The following is a 6,508-nucleotide window of genomic DNA, read 5'->3' as shown; positions in this document are numbered from 1 at the left end:
TAAAGCGGCACCAGCGAGGCTGTCTGGATTGCAGGAAATGGAGAGGCAAGCCAGAGGTACCTAAGATGGCGGACTTGCCTCCTTCGAGGCTCCGACTTCATCAGCCCCCCTTTTATTCAACAGGTGTGGACTGTTTTGGTCCATATACTATTCAAGTGGGCCGAAGACATGAGAAACGATGGGGCATCATTTTCAAATGCCTCACCACTAGAGCTGTCCACCTTGACCTCCTGCCCACCATTGGTACAGATTCATTCCTAATGGCATTCCGGCGATTCGTAGCACGCAAGGGGAAGCCGTTTGAACTGCTTTCTGACCAAGGAACGAACTTCAGAGGTGGGGAGAGGGAGCTGAAGCAGGTCTTCGACGCTTTACAGCCTGAACTGCAGACACACCTAGCCGCTCAGCAGGTGAGATTCCATTTCAACCCACCAAATTCCCCCCACTTTGGCGGTTGCTGGGAGAGAGAGATCCGCTCCTTGAAGCAGGCTCTACAGACAACCTTAGGGGCACAGACTGTAACTGAGGAGGTGCTGCAGACCCTCCTCGCTGAAGTTGAGGGTATTCTGAATTCAAAGCCCCTGGGCTATGTTTCCTCAGATGTAGCTGATGTAGATCCTGTTACTCCAAATACCCTGTTGATGGGGCGGCCAGATGCATCTCTCCCCCAGGTTGTCTACCCTGAATCGGAGATATTGAGTAAACGGAGATGGCGCCACAGCCAAGTCTTAGCCGAACACTTCTGGAAGCATTTCATTAAATATTATCTTCCAAGCCTGCAGACCAGACAGAAGTGGCAGTTCGAGAGTCCAGACATTCTTGTGGGTGAAGCCGTTATGATTGCAGATCCCCAGCTTCCTCGCTCACTGTGGCCTACAGGACGGATCACAGAGACCTACCCAGGACCAGATGGTCGGGTCAGAACTGTGAAGGTGGAAGTGAGAGGGCGTGCATACACCCGCCCTCTTACACGGCTTGTTCGTCTTCCTGCGATACCAGACTAATGAATGATCATTGCCCGATGGCCACCGGAGCTCAACAGATTTCCACAGGAAATCTGGGGGCGGCTGTTAAAAAGTCCTCCGTCCAGGGCATGCGTTACCTGCATGGGAGGAGCATGATTCCCCCAGGGGCCAGCAGCCAATCAGAGTGCTCACCCGTTCTCTCCTTGCTGTGGCAATTAAAAGTGTAGTCGGAGAGTAACGCTGCTGCAGGCAAGTTGTGGACTTGAGTTGAATCGGACTAAGGCGGGCAAGAGTGCGTTCATAGAACCAGTAAGTCACGTTGGGAATGTATGTTATTTCTGTTACTGTTAATGTACCAATGTAGACATCTGTTACTATTGCTGTAGGAATAAGTAAGTAGTAGCCTGGCTCCACAGGATAGTCCTCGTTTCTAAGTTGTTTCAGTTATTGTGGGGAGTTAATGTTCCCAAAGATTTTACCTGATGGAGTTACTAAGTTAGCATACGAATCAGTTCTTGTTTATAAAGCCGCATACACATGGCGGCCTTTGACTGAGTGATTGTGTTCACTAGAGGGTGGTGTTGACCCACAAATGAAAGAATTGGCCTAAATTGATTATGATTCTGTGTTTATGCCATCCTGTTATGTTATTACTCTAAGCTCTGTTTCTGGTATCGGGATCTGCCCTTTTGTAATCTGGTATGTTGTTCTCTGTAATACGGAGGTATGAGAAATGATAGACAAGCAAGAGAGATGTTTATGTTATTTCTTATTTGTATTAATTACAGAACCACATCCTTACTTGCCAGCGAGAGTGTGTGTTCGATGTGGGCTCGTGGCAAATAAAGTTCTTCCACTCTGACATCATTTCTGTCTCTGACCGGACGTTATTACCAGGGAACAGTACCGAATCACGTCTCAGAGATAGTGGTCCAGGGCGTCCGCTATAACAATATGCGAAGTTGCCCCTGTGTCCACCATCAGACCCTTTTTGTTGATGCCATGCTCTGACTGGAATGCTGCATCCTCGCTGCTTACCCAGAATGTGTAGTCTTTGCTACCCGACTCCTCGGAAACTTTCCGTGCATTGTCCTGCCGCCGTTTCCGTCTGCAGGTTGAGTCCCGATGGGTGGTGCTTTTACACTCGCTACACCACTGCTTGCGCTGACACGTCCTGGCTTTGTGTCCCTTTAGTCCGCATCTGAAACACACTAGCTGTGTCCCAAAACGTCGGCTGCATCCTCCGGAGGCCGCATTTGAAGGCCGATTACGTCACAGCCAGGCGACGAAGGCTGTCCCAATTCGTCGACTCCTTCAAATGCAGCCGACAAATGCGTCCTTCATTTCCCCGAATTTGAAGGATGGGTCGGGTGTGTCCTTCGTGGCCCACCATATCCCAGAATTCATAGTGCGGTCCAGCCAAATTTCAGTTGCCAACAATGGCGGCCGCTACTAAGTTTTAAAATTAGTCTTATTACTTTTTCTGGGTCACAAAATAAACTTTTAACATATTTTCAGGCGAGAATGTAGCTGTGTAAACTTCAAATATCTGCTTGGTTTATCAAGACATTGCATATTTGCAAAAGTGCGCCAACGTTTTCGGAGACGTCTGTTACCCACCCGCTCGATAGCAAGCCGGGGGGTTCAATGGTCGCTCGAGCCGGCGAGAGCAGCGGACTCCCGGCTTCATCGTTTTCAGACCCCCGCTCTTTCGCTACTCAGGTTAAACATGATATACAAGTCACTCGGATAACTTAAAAATGTAATTGTTTGCCTTTTTTCGGTATTTTATTTGTTCCGGAGTAAATCGGGTTGGCTGAGATCAAAGTTATTAGATTAAATAAAACTTTATTAATCCATCGGGAGGGTTCCTCCGGGATTTTCACACATCTGAATAAACGTCAAACAGAAAACTGATTAAACAGAAGTGTGAGACGGTCGAGAATTTATGCCAGCGTCCTGTTATATTTTAGATAGCAAGGAGCAGACGGGCGAGTTTATTAAACTCCACCGACACATCGGTGACGCAGATCTGAAGGCTAGACCGTCCCATTTCACAGCCTCGCACTTCCGGCTTTCTCGGTCTTCGAAGGACCCGGCCCACGTAGACCACAAAGGCCAGGTCCTCCGAAGGATGCAGCCGACGTTTTGGGACACAGCTACTATGTCTGCGTTGCCGGCCCCATGGTCATTCGATTTTTCAAACGTAGGATTGTCGCTCGGTCGTGCACGTGCTTTCATGACGTTGTCATCTGATGCTGCGGCGGCGCATTTTCTCTGTGTCTTCATAGCTTCGCAGTTTAGTCTTAAATTCAGCAAAAGTCACTTCAACTTCACTTTGTGTAACATGAATAGCAAACGGTTTGAATGATTCTGGCAGTCCCTTCAAAACCATTGCTACCAATAGTCCATCACTCAATGTTTCTCCAGCATTCCTCAGGGCTGTGATTATTGTCTCTGCTCGTATCACATACTCAGTCACACTCTCACTGCTGGGCTTTTGGAGCGAAGTAAGTTCTGTATACAGGCTAATTATGCGAGGCTTTCCTTTACCTGCATAATAGTTTCTTAGAATCCCCAACGCCTTCCGTCCATCATCCGCTGCTTCTCGCATAACAAGAGACAAACTTTTGTCATCCAGAAACTGGATCAGCTCCGTGTAGGCCTCTGCATTCTTTGCTCTCTTCTTCTCCCTCCGCGTCAGTAGGCTGCTTCAAAATAATGTCTCTTAAACCTTGCAAACGAAGGTGGCCCAAAAATTTCATCTCCCATAGTTCGTAATTCTTTTCGTTTCCATCAAAAACTAGCCGAGCCCAACGGCTATTTGACTCACCGGCTCGTCGGCTCATGGCGCTAGCATGGTATGCTAATCCTCACCGAGTGCGCAGTACGTTGTGGCTTTTCTCTCAGTGGCAAAAACACATGAACTCTTTTGGAAAACTTCTTAGCTCTCTGGGCCCATAACCTGTTGGCAGAGATATGAAAATGCGCAGGAAAATCTGATGTGCATGGCAAACTTCACCGACGATACTTAGGGAGGAATAAACACACATCAGCCTTCGGCCATTTTGATGAACGCATACCCCCCCTAGAGCGCGCCAACTTTATTCACAGCCACACAAATATGTAAAGCACACATCAAACATAGATGGACCATTTGACTGTCTCCATAATTGAGAGCACTTTCTTTTCTTATGTCAACAGTGTTAACAATCAGTCATGTTAACCGCATTATTCTGTAGAGGCTGTGTTTAATCTGTGCAATTTGTTTTTCTTCTAAAACAACTTTGCATTCAGACACATGCAGCTCCTGTGTTTACACCACACAGAGTACGAGTTAAATAGTCTACATCAATCAAGTTTTAATAACAGAGAAAATAATATAATAATGAGTATAAAATACTTTGAACATTAAACTTGGCACTGACCATAACTTTTACTTTTAGCACTTTCTTTCTTGGAAGTTTACTTCTGTTTCCTTTCCATGTTTTTTGAGTGTACACAGGTTTGAAAGAATGTGGAACTGTGTTTCTCCTTTCAGAGGATTTTAAGTTTCCTTTTTACAGGAAAACATCTGCCCATCCACCACCACACCTCTCACAGTTTGTGGATATGTGCATTTTACTCTCCCTTTTTATCTCATCTTTAAAGCTTACAGAACCAGAGGAAACCTTTTAATTACAATATCCATAGCTAATTCGAACTAATTCAAGAAATAGTGGCTGTAATGCTAGAAAGCTCATCTTTTCCAGGAATGTTAAATTTGTTGTAGGAAGGTAGGAGAAGGGTGGGTAGAAATATTTTATCAGAACTCTTTAGCTGATTTGTATGAAACAACTGAAGAGTTTTAATAGAAGTTTTTGTTTTCTGCCAGCCAGAAAAAAACTCACCTCAGCTCCTGACAATATGACAACTCACCCTTGTCCTCTACGTTGGATTCTATTCAGTTCAATTTTATTTATATAGAATCAAATCACAATAATTACTTTATATTGTAAAGACCCAAGAACACAAGATTGTGTTCAGCTGTCTGTTTTATAAAGTAAAGATAATACTTTCTCCACTAACATACCTGATCTAGTGCCACTTTCTGCTTAACAATCTCATCATCAGATTTTAATCACATGTAAACTTCTCAAAACTCTAAGCACAAAAGAAAAGCTTCATACTAAACCCACAAAACCTCTGAAGTTCCGGCCAATGTATCAAACCCATGACAGCAGTTATAGCTGTGCTCACAACCACACAATGTTATCATGTCATGGGTGTGTATTTGTTACACATTTAAAACCCTGTTTTATAAAAAAAAAAAAATGGATTTCTCACCAGCTACTCACTCAATCTACAAAGAAAATGACTATATAGTGAAAATCACCGTGGTAACAAAGCATCTGCTGAAATTAGGGTTTTCACTTTGTGTTACTTCCCTTATTGACATAAGAAATGGCGTATAGTAACGGTTCCAATATATATCCCAATCACTGCAGTGATTGGTCGCATCACTGGAGGGGACGAAGCGGGAGATAGGTGGCCGGTCTGGTGTCATGGTATGAGGACAACAACCTCACCCTCAACAATGATAAGACAAAAGAGATGATAGTAGACAGGAGGAAGAAGAGGAGGCCTCACCAGCCGCTGTTTATCTGGGAGAGTGAAGTGGAGAAGGTGAGCAGCTTTAGATACCTAGGCGTCTACATCACTGAGGACCTCACCTGGACACTGAACCCCACACAGCTGGTCAAGAAGGCTCAGCAGTGGCTGTATTTCCTGAGGAGGCTGAGGAAATTTGTTATGTCGGCCAAGATCCTCAGCAGGTTCTACAGCTGCATTGTGGAGAGCACACTGACCAGCAGCACTACTGCTATGGACTGCAAACGCCTGCAGAGAGTTATAACAACTGCGGAGAAGATCACCAGGAGCCTGCTGCCCTCTCTGCAGAGCATCTACCATCGCAGAGTCCAGAGGAGAGCTGCCTCCATCCTCAAATACCTCACACACCCCCAACACGGACTGTTCACACTTCATCCCGACTCAACAACTCCTTCTTCCCCACTGCTATCAGACTCTTGAACAGTAATAATAAGTTTTGCACGTTAGGTCTTCTCACATATCAAACCAGCTCATAGCTCTTTTGCACATTAATCTATTTAGCACTTCAATTTTTTTGTCTCCACTTATTTATTAATGATATTTGTATTTTATCTACAAATAGCACGGCAAAAGAGAAAGAATTTCATTGCACAGAGAAATGCCTTTTCTTTGCACACATGACAAAAAAACGCTTTGAATCTTGAATCTGGGGATTTGGGTTAGTTAAACAGCGGCCTCCGGTGGACATCTCCGGCAGAGCCTGCCCGAAACCGGACAAAAACACCCGTGGGCGGGGAGGCTGGCGGGGGGGGGAATACCATTGGTGGCATGTGTGATAGGGTAGTGCTTTTTTAAAACGCCCCCCGCTGATGTATTCTTTATTATAATAACAACAAACTCGCCGTCTTTCAGGCGCTTGTTTCTTTAAGGATTTTGAGAATTTAGTGTAGAGA

At 45.2% G+C, this 6,508-nt stretch overlaps 1 long non-coding RNA gene across 1 annotated transcript; it reads left to right on the top strand.

Annotated features, from left to right (window-relative positions):
* The first annotated feature begins 1,022 nt into the window (after nt 1-1,022).
* Nucleotides 1,023-1,832, top strand: LOC112843154 (uncharacterized). The gene is made up of 2 exons (XR_003215322.1): nt 1,023-1,274; nt 1,754-1,832. It is a non-coding gene; the product is annotated as an uncharacterized LOC112843154 (long non-coding RNA).
* Nucleotides 1,833-6,508: the final 4,676 nt, after the last annotated feature.

This window comes from Oreochromis niloticus, linkage group LG3 (assembly GCF_001858045.2).
Source record: "Oreochromis niloticus isolate F11D_XX linkage group LG3, O_niloticus_UMD_NMBU, whole genome shotgun sequence".
Taxonomy (NCBI): domain Eukaryota; kingdom Metazoa; phylum Chordata; class Actinopteri; order Cichliformes; family Cichlidae; genus Oreochromis; species Oreochromis niloticus.
Note: the sequence above shows the minus strand (reverse complement) of the source record. Positions and strands in the feature narration are given on the sequence as shown.